Here is a 16,089-nt window from a genome sequence, read left to right on the forward strand (position 1 = left end):
TTAATTTCCATGGCTTTAATTGCGAATGGAGAGGACTAAGAAACATTAATTAAATTTTGGAATAAATATTCTAAATCAGCAATGAAACTTTATATGTAAAATGTATGTAAAACGGGAAACACGGATGAAGTTTGAGAAGAATAAAGTATTTAATTTATCTAACAACGTAATGGCAGATATTTGGGAAAACCTTAAAACATATAGTTGGATTATACATTTATAAAAATAGTTGAAATATTATTTACCAAAAAATCGAGCCAGGAGTAAAACTTAAGCTTTAATTTTGCGTAGGCAAAATTTAGTTAAAGTAGAACGTAACCTTTCAGTATACCTCAAAACATTTCCAGTAACACCAGTGAGTTCTCAAAAATATAGAAAATTAGGTTACCCCTTGCGGCTATAACAACCTGGATTTTGGAATAAGTCAATTTTCAGAACTTAAAAGGCATTACAGAAAAGCTACTTTTCATGTAACTTGAACTGTTTTTAAGGATTTAAATACCTCTTTGGAAAATAAAACAAATGATTAAACTTCTATTGCGGAAAATGATCACCACCATTGATGCATCTGGTCACCTTAAATAAAAGGAAAGAAAAATATCAAGGAAATTGTGAAGTAAAATAGGACACCTACGTCATAAAAAATTTCTTTGTATTAAATATAATGACAGAACGACGGTTGGATTACATATAAAATTCAGGGTAAAATATAACCCTCTTCCTATCGGCGATTGGTCATATCAGTGTTTGGGATAGGCATAAAATGGGCTTTGTATAACGAGGAAATTTAGATGGAACCAATAATAGAAACAGAAAGGAATATAGTAAGGCTGGAGCACTTCTTATTTAAATAACCTTTGCTTAAATTCATTTCAAAATACTCTCATGACTAAAAGCGTAATTCAATGACTGAAAATCTTTCCGAGTATCCTCCAAAGCAATAAACATCTTAAAATCGAACAAACTTACATTTTCTAGGTTAATATAATTGTGTTTTATACCAATTGCAGGAATGGAGGTATTGTTTAACGCTGGTTAGGTCTGGGTTTCATTGCCGGAGTTGATAGAACCCCTCATCGTCATTTTGGTGAACATCTTAACCATTTCAGTGAACTCGTAAGTTATCCCCTTTCCGCTTGAAACCTAAACACGCGTTAATTTTCATGATCAGAAAATGGTTTAAGTAAATATTATTTGAAATGTAAAGTCCAGCATATAAAGAAGACTATAAATTTTAAATGTTTTTACATTCCTAATCATCAATACAATACATTCTTGAAAAATTAATAATACACTTGAAAAAAGTTTTATACATCTAGTAAAAAGGACAAAAAGTCTAGAAAAAAAACGAGTATCATTCATGCCTGAGTTTAATTATAATTTAAAAGAACACATTAAATATCTAATATATTCTGTGCTTTCTTTCATGAATGATAACTTATATGAGTTGGCAATCAAGTGTTACAAATGTTTAAAAGCAGCTGTACAATTGGTTGCACGAGTTTATAATAGCTATATAAAGCCATTATATACTTAAATCAACTCATTTTAACATGTTCAAATTAAGAAATGAGATGAAAGTGGTAGTCTGCTATTAAGCCATTAGTCATTTAGCCATTAAGTGGTTCAATTAAAAAGTGTAGCTGCATACAAAAGAGCCAAACGTCAAGCACGTGGCATTCTTGGAAGAAAACCCTACCAAGACTTAATTTTTCCAGTTAATGTTTCTATGTAGTTTCATAGCTTCTAAGTTTGAATTCACTTGTGCACTTCCCAACCGCTGTAAATTTACTACAATTTGAAAGAGTTGGCGAAAATATTAACAGTGTAATAATTTTCACGACATCTGTCTTCTGGAAACCAGAGTTCTTGAATATGGAGGAGGAATCAAGCGGCAACCTTTTGAATATAATCCCTCCCTATCCTATTCTGGTCAATCTTCCTTTATAATCGATTCCACTACACCCACTCCACTCCTACCACTTTCTAGCTCGGGTTATACAATTAGGTAAAGAGAAAGCTTTACACGAACCAAGTAGGCAATTGAAATTCATCCGCTGCCAGCCTATCGCTCTATAATACCGTTCAGTAACTCAACTCACAACCATAACTGGAATACAGCTATTACGCTTTGTACCCTAAGGATTCAATCCTGGTATTCAGCGATCATCCTTTGGCAAGTAAACTGCCAGATAATAAAGTTATGATCGGGGAAAGCTAGAAAACTCTTTCAGAATTCTCATCCCAGGTTTTCTCCTAAAGAACCTCAGAAGTTTTCTTAAGCAGTCGATTCATAATATATTTCTCTTTAGTTAATTTGGAACTATATTTTGAAGAACACAAAAAAAATATACACTTGGCGACATTTTTTGAGGAAAAATATGTGCTTGCACACGTTTTTACACATATACTGGTGGATACTACACGTATCAGTTTCATCAGTTTGTTTCACTGTATTCGTGGTGTTAATTCTAGACACGGGCATAGAATTAGGCATAAAATTTCATGACAGTTAGAACCACCATGTTGATTTTTCTATATGAATAAAATTATCACAATGAATAGGATATAGGAAAAGGATAGATGCTTCGACAGACATAGGTTTGACATTATACTATTAAATACTTATGCAAGGTTTACTATGCCCACTCCAGAATCACAAATATGTAAAATAATTGCAACATCAATACTCTTATTACAAAATATGCTTGATCCTATCCACCTTGAAACAGTTATATTATTACATTCTCTCATTCTCTTGTTCAAATGAAAGAATATTCATATATCCCGTGTAATTATTGCATGGTAGATTATTCATTATATATATATATATACAAATATTATAATTTACGCCGCATCTACCCTGGATTTTCGACCATAGGTTTGAGGTCGAAACCTTTGAGGTTTCAAGCATTTTCAGCACGTTCAAGCTGTTCATGAAATCGTTCCACGAAACTTTTGGCCGTAAAGAAGAACCTTTGGACTTTACTGGGATCGAACAATGTTGCTACCCAAGTATCTGGATGATCGCTCTCCCTGTGATTCGCCTCGCATCCACTAGTCCCCCTCCTCTTACGCCTCCGACCTACACCTCATCCCTCTCCTGCCAACAAGACTGCTCGCGGGCATCCTCCTATCCATGCAACCCGCAAAGCAAATAAACGTTGCGGGTGGAGCACCGCAGGATACTCTCCCTCCTTCGCTGCCAACAGTACCAATGGCCGCTTACACATTCCCTTGAAAGGTATCAACTTCGAAAAGACATTTCAAATACCAAGCCAGCGGGAAAGGGTGAATCTCACCCATTTCATTTTTAACTTTTCATTCAGCTTCCTAAGGTCTTCCTAGCCATCACAAGCACACTATCTAATAGTATATGTCATTAACTGTGTCCACAGTGTGAGTTCGTTGAGACGGTCTGGAGCAGGCTTCTGCTGGGCTCAGTTAGCTCTTGATGAGACAAGACTTTGTTTGTCATCTTATAATTACGAGTATTCCGTCCCTTTTGAACAGGACCTCTTCATGAGTGTTCTCCCCACTTAAACACAGACCCCGTCACGCCTAAGTTAACATATGCCAGTAAATTTCTTATGAACCACTTCCACGTGAGGACACCCACTCGAGTAGGAGAACAATTGTCATCAAGGTGAGACAACCTACGCGGTGGGGTGTCAAAAGCCTTGCAGCTTCAATAATTTACTTGACTCATGTTCACTGAGACGGGATTTAGTTCCTCCCTCTGTTAGCATCTCACTTATGGCCCTAGAGTTGGCACCCTCTAAGAATATTTTCACTGCATCATTCAAGCCATCAATCGCCGATATTGAATAAATTGAAGCCTTTTTATCGAGATGACTTTAACCAAATGTTTAAAAAGAAGTATTTTCTACTTGTATTACCGCCGAGGCGAGCTTGCGATATATTTATTTTTGGGGTAGTAAACGCTTGCGTTTTTGGAAAAAAACGTGCATATTGTTCAAATTACGATCAACTATTTCCATTTACTGTGTTGAATGCTATTATATTCAGACAATACAAATGATTGCTTGTAAATTTTGACGCAATGATATAAATTTTGGGAAATATTCGAAGCAAAGGCCGGCTAATTTTGGGTATAAAGTGAATAGATTTTGAGTGCGGCAACTTAACTACCTTTTTTTGAAATGGAAAACTCCTTCAAAACAGGAAGTTATGTTCCCACATCCTGTATACATGCATATATATATATATATATATATATATATATATATATATATATATATATATATGTATATACATTCAAACACGAAATCCCGCCAAACGGCGAATAAATACTCATATATACAGAAACATATATAAGGAAAAGGGATAGGAACACGTATAAAGGACGAACACAGTCGAGGTGGGGAAGGCGGAATCGAACGGATCACAAGAGTAAAAATATTTCCTCAACCGGGACTCGAACAGCGGATCTTTCCACTTGCCGGGAGACCCATATATGTTTCTGTATATATGAGTATTTATTCGCCGTTTGGCGGGATTTCGTGTTTGAATGTGTATTTGGCCAATGTGGCTCATCTCTTTCTTCTGGCTATGCGTGCCACGAAACGCACTGTTCTTTTCCTGTATGATGTTGCATGAATTCTAACCACGCCTTTCCTCTTGTGTATTGTCTATTTCTCCTTTGGTGGGTGAAACAGCCCCTTGACGCCATCTCTTGGCTAAAGAATCGGGGCGCTTGGCGACATATAAGACCCACGGATCTCAGGGTAAATTACGTATCCTCGATAGCTCAAGTGGTTAAGAGCATCCGCCCGGCAAGTGGAAAGATCCGGTGTTCGAGTCCCGGTTGAGGAAATATTTTTACTCTTGTGATCCGTTCGATTCCGCCTTCCCCACCTCTACTGTGTTCGTCCTTTATACGTGTTCCTATCCCTTTTCCTTATATATGTTTCTGTATATATGAGTATATATATATATATATATATATATATATATATATATATATATATATATATATATATATATATATATATATATATAATTAAAATACAGCTGTAGGTTTTCAGAAAAAATGATCAGTTGAGGTTGTAGTTGTTTGATTGGAAACTAAACATTTGCATTAATCACGGAAAGAAAGTGAGAAATTTAGAATTACAGCCTTGAATACTCACCAAAGACTTTTTGAAACACATATGATTTTACTAAGAGACTGAATATTTTATGAAAAATATTTTTTTGAAATCAGTGTTAAAAACAAATCACAAATACGCAAATATCTCACTTTATTCATTATATTAGCCACGACCAGGAAGAAAAAAATTAAAAATCCACATTTTTAGAAGTGAATGGCTGAATAGAAGTGAATATTTATGGCTGAAGAGGGATTAGTTCCGACGAAGCGACTATTTTATTAGTTCAAGAATTGTAAGCTAAAGCACGTGAAAATATATGCTCAAAAACATAAGATATAAGAATGAAGGAAACATTATGTTCTCACGAAGACCTATGAAGTAAAGATGTAAAGAAAGAAATTGGTATAAACGGGGATTGAACAAACTTAACAAATCAGCAGATATGTCAATATCTGTTATTATGATTAAATTTCCCACTTTGTTTTATGGTGTAGTGAAAATGGGACAGGAAGAACTTCGGATAAAAGTAGTGAGAGCAATGCCGTGAATAAATATGACATGTTACAATGGAGAAACCGGAGGCCATAATAAATTCATCTACGAAAAGACAACCATTTGGTAACAAAGAATAGATAAATTATAGGGGATATTTAAAATTTAAACCGGTCGATGAATAAAAATAAAACTTTAAAGCATTTTTCTGGATGCAAATAAAAATTTCCGGTGTAAGGGGGGAAGTAAAAAAAACGGAAATTCCAAGGCATTGAATCAGGCATTCAAATTCAGATGATAATAAATTAATTTACCCGTTGTACCTACAATGAAGGCATCTTTGAAACTGAAAGGTTTAACATAAAGTCTAATATTTTCTTAAGGTGTTAGGGCACTCAATTCAAGACATGCACGCATATTAATCTAAGATTTTTTTATTTTAATCAGTCTTAAGATAAAATTGCCCCTCAATGCAAATGCACAAAATTCTCACCAATTATGTTCCTAACATATCCACCAACAATATTCCCTGAAATATTTCTCAAAAATAATCTATCGTAATAACAATTCTGATGAGGTGGAGCTAATTCTTTCGATAACAGGCAATTCTATACTAATGAAGAGCCTACTCAGAGTCTTGGAGACCAGAGCGTCGAATGGGAACCCAGGCCTATTTTTGCACGTACAAGGTTCGTCCGGAAAATAAGTGTACTGACTCCTGGGCTGGACGCGCCGCTCCAGGCGCGCCCAGCACCGCTCTGACGGGCTGCGATTGGAGGGGCGTATGTTGGCAAGCGACGCTGAAAAAGGCAGTCGGCTCTGAGCTGTGGTGTAGTGAGGAGCTCTGTTAACGCGAACCTCCACGCTCGACCCACGTCACGGAACGCGATGTCGAAGTTTTTGGAGCAGCGTTATTCCATCAAATTTGCGGTAAAGCTTGGGAAATCGTCTACCGAAACTGTCGGTATGATTAACCAGGCTTACGGGGAGTCAGCCATGTCCAGAAACATGATCTTTCGGTGGCACAAGATGTTCGTGGAGGGCAGAGAAGAGGTCGACGACGAGTCTTCGAGAGGTTCCCGATGATGCCTTCGCGGGAGCGTTCCAGGAATGGGAACGGCGCTGGAACAAGTGTATCGACTCACAAGGGTCCTATTTTGAGGAATATTAGCTTAAGATATGTAAAAGTGTAATAAATTTTTTTCTCTGAGCTCAGTACACTTATTTTCCGGACGAACCCTATATTTTATAAATTATCCACTAGCCATGTTACGCTCAAATATGAATTTATGAAGGTAAAATGCTTTAATTTATAATTTTCCAGTGAATTGCAAAAGGAGACCCGGCACACCAATTACTAAATATCTGGGTGATGTGGGCTAAATTCTTTACAACTTAGCGATAATAATCTCATTGAATTTTTCTTTGAGAAATAATATTATATAGGTTCAGATCTTTCGGCTTCATTAACAACCGAAATTGCCTTATCGACAAAATCAAAGCATCTAATAGAACGTAATGATATATGGGAATCGGTTAAAATAATAAAAGTATTAGGAAATAAAATATTAATTCATATAAATTCGAAATGTCGCAATAATGAATAAAGCATAAATAAAAAAATACATTCCCTGGTCACCACTATTAGGTCAAGTAGCACTAAAAGTCCATGCAAAAATATATCACTTATCTGAATATTTTCGCATGCGAGCTAAAAAGTCCAGCATACGTCTAAAAGTGATTCAAATGAATTACATATGGCCTTGTAGTTTTACAAAGTTTATATATCAATCTCAATCCTTTGATAAAGATATAGTATACTGTACTCAGATAGAAAGAGCATCTTAAATAGGACTTTATTACAAATCGCTATTACGTTTAATATCAGATAACTTTCACATAAGTGGAGAGTAATGCAGGAATCATTTTTATGAGTCCTATCAATAACACTAAAATATAAAATGTACACCCTAACTTTAACTGCTAGCCATTCCTCCAAAACTGGTGGAATCCCCATTAAATTATTCAGAAAATATTTCTGATATTTTGGCTTTTCACGATACGAACACTTATAGTTTAAATATTACAGAACAGCTGATTGCTACATGATTTTTTAAATTGATGGTAATGAGTAAGTTTACTGAAATTTGATAATGAGGGCAAAATGATGACGGAAGTCTGGAGGAAAATATTTTCTAAGTAATTGTACCTTAAGTAAATAAGGACTAACAGGAAAAATGTTATTATTCCACCAGTTTGAAGTCCCAGACATAAAATAGGTCTGCAGGTGACGTAATTGAGCAATATAGAGGGCATTGTCCCGCCCGATTTTTTTTCTGAGGACCCGAGGACTTAAAGGTTTTGGTCACGGCAGCTGATACACTGTTCGAAATATTGCGTGGCAACACGCAAGAAAACTAAGCCTTATACACTGCAGAAAATTTGGTAAGAGAATCTAAAATATCTCTCTCATTTTAAGTGTGTGCCTGCTATGATAATTCCTAGTCACCCTATCTCCTAACTTTCGCACCTAAATTGCCTCATTAATTTTATAATTGCGAACATAAAACCTACGCAACTACAGCTGGCACGTATTTCTATCTTTGGAGTCTTCCCGTGCAACTGAGGCGATTGCAGTTTTCCAGATATACGGCATCATTTTTATTTATTATTAGTCCGAGAAAACACTCAGAGTTGTTTTGGCCGATCAGTTCCAGATCCGTGAGTTCAATTTTTAGAAATGTTTATGTACGCCATTTTCTTAACGCATCTCCAACATAACACCTTTTACTCGGCCAAATATATCCCACACTATACAGTGGAATACGCTAAGTATCATTAGTGAATTTTGAAATAGGCCATTTTTGAATCAAAGAGCCATTCTCACCATTCTCTTTCTATTACATTTTACACTACCCTACAAATAGTCAAAAGGTCGTAGAATGTACGAATAAAAGAAGAAAACGATTACTAAATCACAATCCCTGTGTATAGATATTTCAAGGTAAGGTAGCTAACGGAATGCAGAATGTAAAATTAAAATTCTGTCACAAAATAGAGCGAGGTCAACGGTGGTTTAACATTAATAATTATAAAAAACACTGAAAGTTTAAAGCGATGGTAGAAAATGAAAGTGATTGTAGCCAAAAGTAAGATATGTCTAAAGTTTCAGGTTATAGATGATATATTAGATTTAGGATAAAACAGGTTTCATAGCACAAACGATTGCACTTAGTTTGAAAAACTGATCAATTACTTTTTAGCTTCTAAGAAATACCCTCCCACACTTCAGAAAATAGGTTAATTTCATCACTAATTTCGAGAATACTAAATAATATCCAAAATAACTTATTGATAATAGATCTTTCTTATGGCGATCTGGATTATTTACCGATTCTTCGTTATTCATTATTGAACATTCTTTCCTTCAAACTTATCCAGAACTGATATATTAATTTATTAAACTGCATGGCATTACTAAATTATTATAACCCTGCGATATTATTTTCTTTACCAAGGAAAATCACGGGCAGTCTACTTACTTATTTGTTTCTATCAGTAAAACAATCTTACTATCAATAAAAGCTACAAAAAACATACCTAAGGAATGAAATTGAAAATAAAAGTAATTTTCTTTATGTTTCATAATAATGTACAATGTTACTAAGAATGAATTTTCCAGCATCAGGAATAGGCAATCCTTTGCAATTCCTATGGTTGAACAAGCGGAGTACATTTGGCTCCGCACTGTCTCTGAGCCATCTAACAACACTGCGTGAATAAGCCGGCCTTTTTTCCCTTTATTCCATTTTAATTTTTTTAATATTAATCCATCCCCACTTCGAACTCCACTTGCTCGGTTAGATAACCTTAATGATGACGCCATTTCCACCGCATGCCCCGCCTCCTTGTGCGTGCCCGACTTCTTTTCTCTGATGTGAAAGTTTATTCCCTCCGCGACGCCATTTAAGGCGCGATAAAAGGCTTTGTATCCCTAATCGCGGCCATACGTTAAAAGAACCCCTTCGCCACTGCAAGGCCTCTCCTTAGGGAACGGGACCTGTGCGTGGCATTTATAGCGTCCTTCCCAGCGTGCATCACGCACATCGTTGAAGGAATTATAGTCGACACCAATGTAGTTAAACGGAAATCTCTTCCATTTTTTGTGGCTCTTTATTGGTCAGATTATATTAGCGTTTCTCAACTCTTGAGTCGTTTCCAAAAACCTATAGTCACCAGAGGTAGGTCGCCTAATCGAGGACCTTATACACTCATCCCTTTAAACTCCAGAAAGTATTGCGTTTCCTTGGATCCAAGGGTGTTATCGTATAACTTAAACTGCAATGCTTATGAAAAAAAATTTGCCCATTCTCAATTCGGTACTCATATTTCAGCGTCAACGTTTGCTCTTCCTTATAATGTCCGGAGCTACAAACTATTAATGTTATCTGCAAATGAAGGGGTCTTCCGAGGATTCTAAATTTCTGGGTCATCTTTCCCCAAAATCTCATTCATCTTCTCTTTTACAGATTTATATATGAGCTGAAAGTTGATTATTAAGTGACACACTATATAATTGTTGCTACTTTTAAATAGCCCTTTCTATTAGCTTCTACCTAAAAATGCTTCATTTCCTACAATATTCAACTTAAACAAATTTCAATATTATCCCATTCCTTATTTTAGGTTTTAATAGCGTCATATTGGATCATTTTCTGTGCAGAAGGAAATTTAAATAGAAGAAGCAAGTCTGTTAAAAATTCTGCATAATCTTTATGCTTCAATTTGTATTACTCGTAATAAACCAGGAATGTCCACAAAGAAGTATCACTTGGATAGCCAAGAAATATGTTCAGTTATACTGGTACTAATTAAATAAGTGATTACGATCAGATATAAACGATATAATGAAAGAGGGCTGAGTTTTCTTCCGACATTTTAAGGTTACATGTCTATTAAACTCCAAGCGCAGCTAAGCCACCAACTAGTCCGATAACGCTTTTGGAGGCATTTTATCGGCCCCCTTTGGGTCAGCATATCAGGGTATCATTAGAATGGCGATTGAGTAATCCTAAAAAATTTTTTTCCAACTTGGCACTACTTTTGAAGATGTATCCGAAAGACGCATCTTCAAAATACTCAGCAGAAAACTTCGTACTTATAATTTTATTTTCCTAGATATCCATATCGCTTAACGTGGTTAATGAAAAATTAACAGAGAAAATCAAAAAAATACTATCCTCTTCTTTCATAAATAAGTGCCAACAATTGAGTTCTTGACACCTCTCATTTTCTCAAATGGTTTTCTATTTTGAACATTTCTATTTGGAAACATTTTATCCTTCGTGCAGTATCAACGTTTGGCAACATATTTGGTGTTAAGATAAGAACGACATGAGTTGCAGCAAGAATTACTCTATAAATCATTAAATACGCTTGATACATTTATAAATGAAAGCCCACAATATCATTAACAGAAATTTAAGAGTCATAAATGTTTGTTCAATGCATGTTTACTCTTGTTTTTCTATACGCACGTATACGTATGTGTGGGTATTGAAATCAAAACTCCAGTGAGTTCATATCCAATATAAAATCAACAAATCTTTCTATTGGCCATTTATCTCATTTCACTCTGGATTCGTAAACATTTATTTTTCACGCGAATGATCCTTTTTCTTCATATTTTAACGGACTTTTTGCATTTTCTGAGTTAAAATCTCAAATATCACGTTGCTTGCGATTTATATTTTATAATGATTGATGGAAAAGCTTAGTGGTTGAAATAATTGAGCTAGCGTACCTAAACACACTTTAAAGTATATATCATTAATTTAGGAAATGATTGAATACTCATACACCTATCTTCATTATTTAAGGATCTTGATGAAATTACACTCTAACTTTACCATTACCAGCCCCTTAAACCATCCAATGGAGGCAACATACTACTTACGAGAGGGAACATTACATGAAAATTCTCTCAAAGAGCATACACCTTACAAGAGGGGCAATAACATGAAATATGGTGGAAAATTTTTTCATATTTGTGCTTTCACACTCAGCAACGTAAAAAAGCAGGAAATTTGAAAATATAGTTTCATGAATACCAAAGATAAATAATCGTCTCAATCACAGTATATTTCTGTTTGGTTTTGTTTGTGAAATTTGTTGAATTACACTACTTTTAATTATTAGCATTTTGAATAAAGGAACACCGTTAGATTGATTTTATTAGACAGCAAAACCCCATCAAATATTTCTTGTGCGCCAATTTTCCGCCCAAAATCCTCCACGTCCCTCCATTACACTGATGGACCTGCATCTGAGAAGCGTCGTCCCACGCACGGCTTTCATCCCGGCACCCTTTCCAACTCCCACGCAGGGGACGAGGACGGGAAAAATATCGCTCAGGGACCCTACACCACGCTTTATGACAATCGCACGATCCAACCACCACAGCCGTCCGCGAATTAGCGCACAGGATTCCTTAAAACACTGGGCATCCATCTCCATTTCAAGATCCGTCCCTTCCAATTAGGTCGGGATGTTCGCTGATATTTCACGTCTCCCCGAACCATGATTGGTGCCTCACTTAGCCTCTACGCCGAGGTCCGAATGTGGTCAATCTCACGTTCCATGGTCAAATGCGTCCAGTTGCCAACCATGATTTTTCAATGGAACACCCTCTCCGAAACTCTGTCCTTAATGCCCCTCCACGCAACGCCCCGTCCCAAGTGAGCATCGCATCATTTGTTACAATTAAGTACGTGTCTTAAATGTGAACGGGAGTTTGCATCACCGAGGTACGTTGCGATGTATTTTTTGCTCCATCAGCTGCTCACTCCACTTGCGAACTCTTCGTTAAGTCGGTAAACCGCACAGACGCAATTTAACTGGCGAATTGAATTCTCCCACGGCCTTCTAATGTAAACGCGTATCGCAAGTGGAGCCAAAATGTGGTACTTTTACATCGCAACGGCCAACACGAGGGACTTCCGGCCATATGTGCTCAAGATTATAACTTTTCTGATGTAAAGATCGGGTCTTGTCGGAGAGAGTATATCAGATCCACACGTTAGAGGTTCAATCACAGCGCCAACATAACTTCTTTGGCTCGATCTCATTTGTGGATTAGCGTGAATGAGCGCCGTCGGTAAACTATTTCCAAGCTTATTTTCCTTTCTGGGAAAATGCGCTAGTTTTTATTTCTCATCGTGTTCAATTGCTCTGTCATGCCTAAATAAATTGCTGTGCTTAATTATCCGGACGTGAAGTAGAATGTCACTCCTGAAATGTATTTTTTTCCATTTACCGCTACTATACATTTATAACTGGACTCATCGATCATAGAGAATCCGCTACGGAACGTCTATTAAGCTGACAGACAGGCCAGGGGAATATTTTGAATCATATATACCCTTTTTCTTCGCTAAAAAATTTAATTTTAACATTAAAAACAGTTATATTACAGAAGATTTCCTCAAGGATTTTTTTCCAATGTGCATTGTTCTTCAGAATGGTATAAAACATGTGGCGCGAGATATTCACATGACACACTTTGATGCTCGTTCAATTAGCGCAGCATAACGTTCAGGTGAATCTTTTTTAAGTCCACCCTATTCTTCATTAATTAATTCTTCACCTTCTTCAGTTTACTGTTGAAAAAACTCGTCGATTTTCATAAATCTCCTATCACTTAGCAAGTGATTTCAGTTTGTAATTCCCGCAATGCCATATAAATAGTTTAATTTAGAGTTTTAGGTTAACTTCTAAAGTCTCCTCAGTATTAAAATATTATTTCATTAGATATAGTAAATACCTTACTAAACTTCTTAAGTTGCGTGCTTTCTTTTCCTGTAACTTCTATTTACAAAAATCTGTCAAAGTAAAGCTTTCTGCAAATATCTGCAAAAGTAATTAAATTTCCAAGCATTATGCATAAAATTTTATTTCACAAAGCAAAAATTTTTAAAATTAAGTCATGAGAATATCATCCAGACTTTATCCCTTCACTCGATGTGTTCCATACGGAGCAAGAAAAAAGACATTCCATCCAACAATTCTTCTTTTAATGTCTTCCTCAGTTCAAAGAAAGACTATTTTTGGGGACAATGGATGAATGAGTTACTGGTGCCTTTTTTATAACCATTGTCAATAGAACACATGTGTTCGCGGGGAAGGGACCTATAATCATTCTTCCCTATAGGAAATGATGAAAGAGTGAATCTGGGAAGGAGCTCAAATGCTCCATTCGTTCTGCTCCAATGAGCCTTTGTGAAAAATCACACGACGGAGGACATTTTGGACATTGAGTCGTCGAATGGTCACGGACAAACGCTTTAATCATTATCGCCAGAAACGTCGACGGAAAAAAGATTTTAGAGGAAGTAAATCGACCCGCAAATGTCATCAGAGCTGTTAACGTTTGGTAGCATGAAGAAAGCGGCTTGAGCGACGTTGAGACAGAAATGGGACTAATAATTCTCGCAAGTTACATCCCCAGGACAGCTTAATGAAGTGAGTTATGCCTTCGGTTGTCTCCCGATTAAGCTTTTGTGATAAAATGACTGGCGGGGATTTCATACACTAGACACTTTTTGAACCTATGAACCCCGGGAGTCCATGAAAATGAAAAGGGTGATAGGAGATATGATTTAGTTTTGGAGTAATAACTTTACATAGTTCCTCTGTAATTTATGATAAAATGATGTTAAACTAGTTGGCTGACATAATAAACCTTAAAATGAGAGGTATATTTGGACCTAAATCCAGTTCTATTCCAAAGTTGTTTCGACAAAAATAAATTTTATATCATTGTAATCAACTTTACCAAAAATTTTAAAATTTTATCGTTTTATCATGGATACTCTAACCATTCAAAGTTACGCTAAGATTTCCAGTGGAAAATTATTCCAGTATATTTTTACGTGGTTAAATACCGTGACCTAATACCATGAGTGCTCTCTTTTTGAAAGTATCTGAGATTAAAAATGCATGAAATTATTTTTTACTTGATTGTTTATAACATTATAATTATTATTGTTATTACGTTGCATTTTTTATGCTTCCAAAGGGAACCACCCATAAAAATATAAATAATTTTATATCTCTCCCGTAATCAAGCCTGGTATATGGAATTGAATTTTTCATCTTTCTTTAACCTTGCATATCCACTTTTCATATATAGGTAAATTAAACACACAAGTACCATTTCAGCCATCATCATTATTAACGGATATAATATGTTTCCAATATTTATTCTACTATTTTTCTAACGCCCTTTGTGTGTAAGGTCGCCTTCCATTGCTTGAAAGTACCAGTTGGCCATTTGTAACGGTATTGTGTGGAATAATGCACGCAAAGTATTTTCTAATAACTGACTCCTGTAAACTGCCATTGATCCATCCATTTATTTCGTATAATATAGTATGCATTCATTACTAACAGAAAAAGACAAGCAAAGTGGAAAATGAAAATTAGATGATTATAGCAATCAACGAGTTCATTTATCCTTTTCCAATTTTTGCCATACGTACTGTCACACTCATTCCTCTGTGTCTGTTATGTCTTATAATTTATAATCAATTTATCTGATTTGGCTTCACCACTTAAGAAATGAGTGATTTTCAAGTGAAATGATCTTTCGATCGGGCATTTTTATCTTATCAAAAGAGATTGAATTGGCTTAAGTTTATTCTATGATATATTTTCCACTGCACAAAATAGAGAAAAGCACGCATTACAGCGGCTGTGCAGGTATTTAGCAGATAAATGTGTCCTTAAATCTCACGTAGAGAAAATTCAAGGCCAAAGTGGGGAAAATTAGCTACTTATGACCTGTGATAAAAGACCACTTTCGCGTCGCTTTTTACTGTGGGGATTTAGAGGCGATTTGCTTTCAGAGGTGCTAAAGATTTGGGGAATTTAAATTTGTTAGCAGAAGTAAAAGCAGATGTGAAAGAATTTTTTTCCTAAATAATTATCGAACTTCTCATGAGATCTATCGTTAATGGGCACATACAAGGGTACTGATCGGTGGGTCCCAGATTCAATGCGTCTGAACACACCCTACCCCTCCCCAAATTTGACAATTTGATAAGCCTGTCACACTATCTCTGGGGGTTAAGAAAGTGAATGTGGTATTTAGCTTCAACACCAAAAACATGGTCTAAATCATCGCTGCTTGATTTAAATGACTCGTTAGTCTAACTTTCAATTTACCTCAAAGCTTACCCTAAGTTTATTCTAAAATTATTCCTAATGAAATAACTCAACATCAGCCTCTGTTCAATAAATCAGGCTCCGTTCAATAAGTATCGGGACTTGTGCGCTGTAGCCTCAACGGTGCCGTGGATGGGGGTCCGACCTTTCAGCTCGGTAGAAGGGTCCCTCACCACCCAGGCGCACTTTAGTTCAGTCACCTCCGTGCATGCGTTGAGACAGGAGGTGGAGTTTTGTGACGTGTGGTTGTTTGTAGTGT

General features: G+C 36.1%; 1 long non-coding RNA gene across 1 annotated transcript in view; it reads right to left on the minus strand.

Moving 5' to 3' along the window:
- Positions 1-552: 552 nt before the first annotated feature.
- The window catches only part of LOC139694653 (uncharacterized), a 152,709-nt gene continuing 137,172 nt past the window's right edge, over positions 553-16,089 (minus strand). The window contains exon 3 of the long non-coding RNA XR_011702194.1: positions 553-576. This is a non-coding gene — a long non-coding RNA (uncharacterized lncRNA). The remainder of the gene's footprint in view (positions 577-16,089) is intronic.

The sequence above is a fragment of the Hetaerina americana genome, unplaced genomic scaffold (assembly GCF_022747635.1).
Source record: "Hetaerina americana unplaced genomic scaffold, ioHetAmer1.1.p SCAF_51, whole genome shotgun sequence".
In the NCBI taxonomy this organism is placed as follows: domain Eukaryota; kingdom Metazoa; phylum Arthropoda; class Insecta; order Odonata; family Calopterygidae; genus Hetaerina; species Hetaerina americana.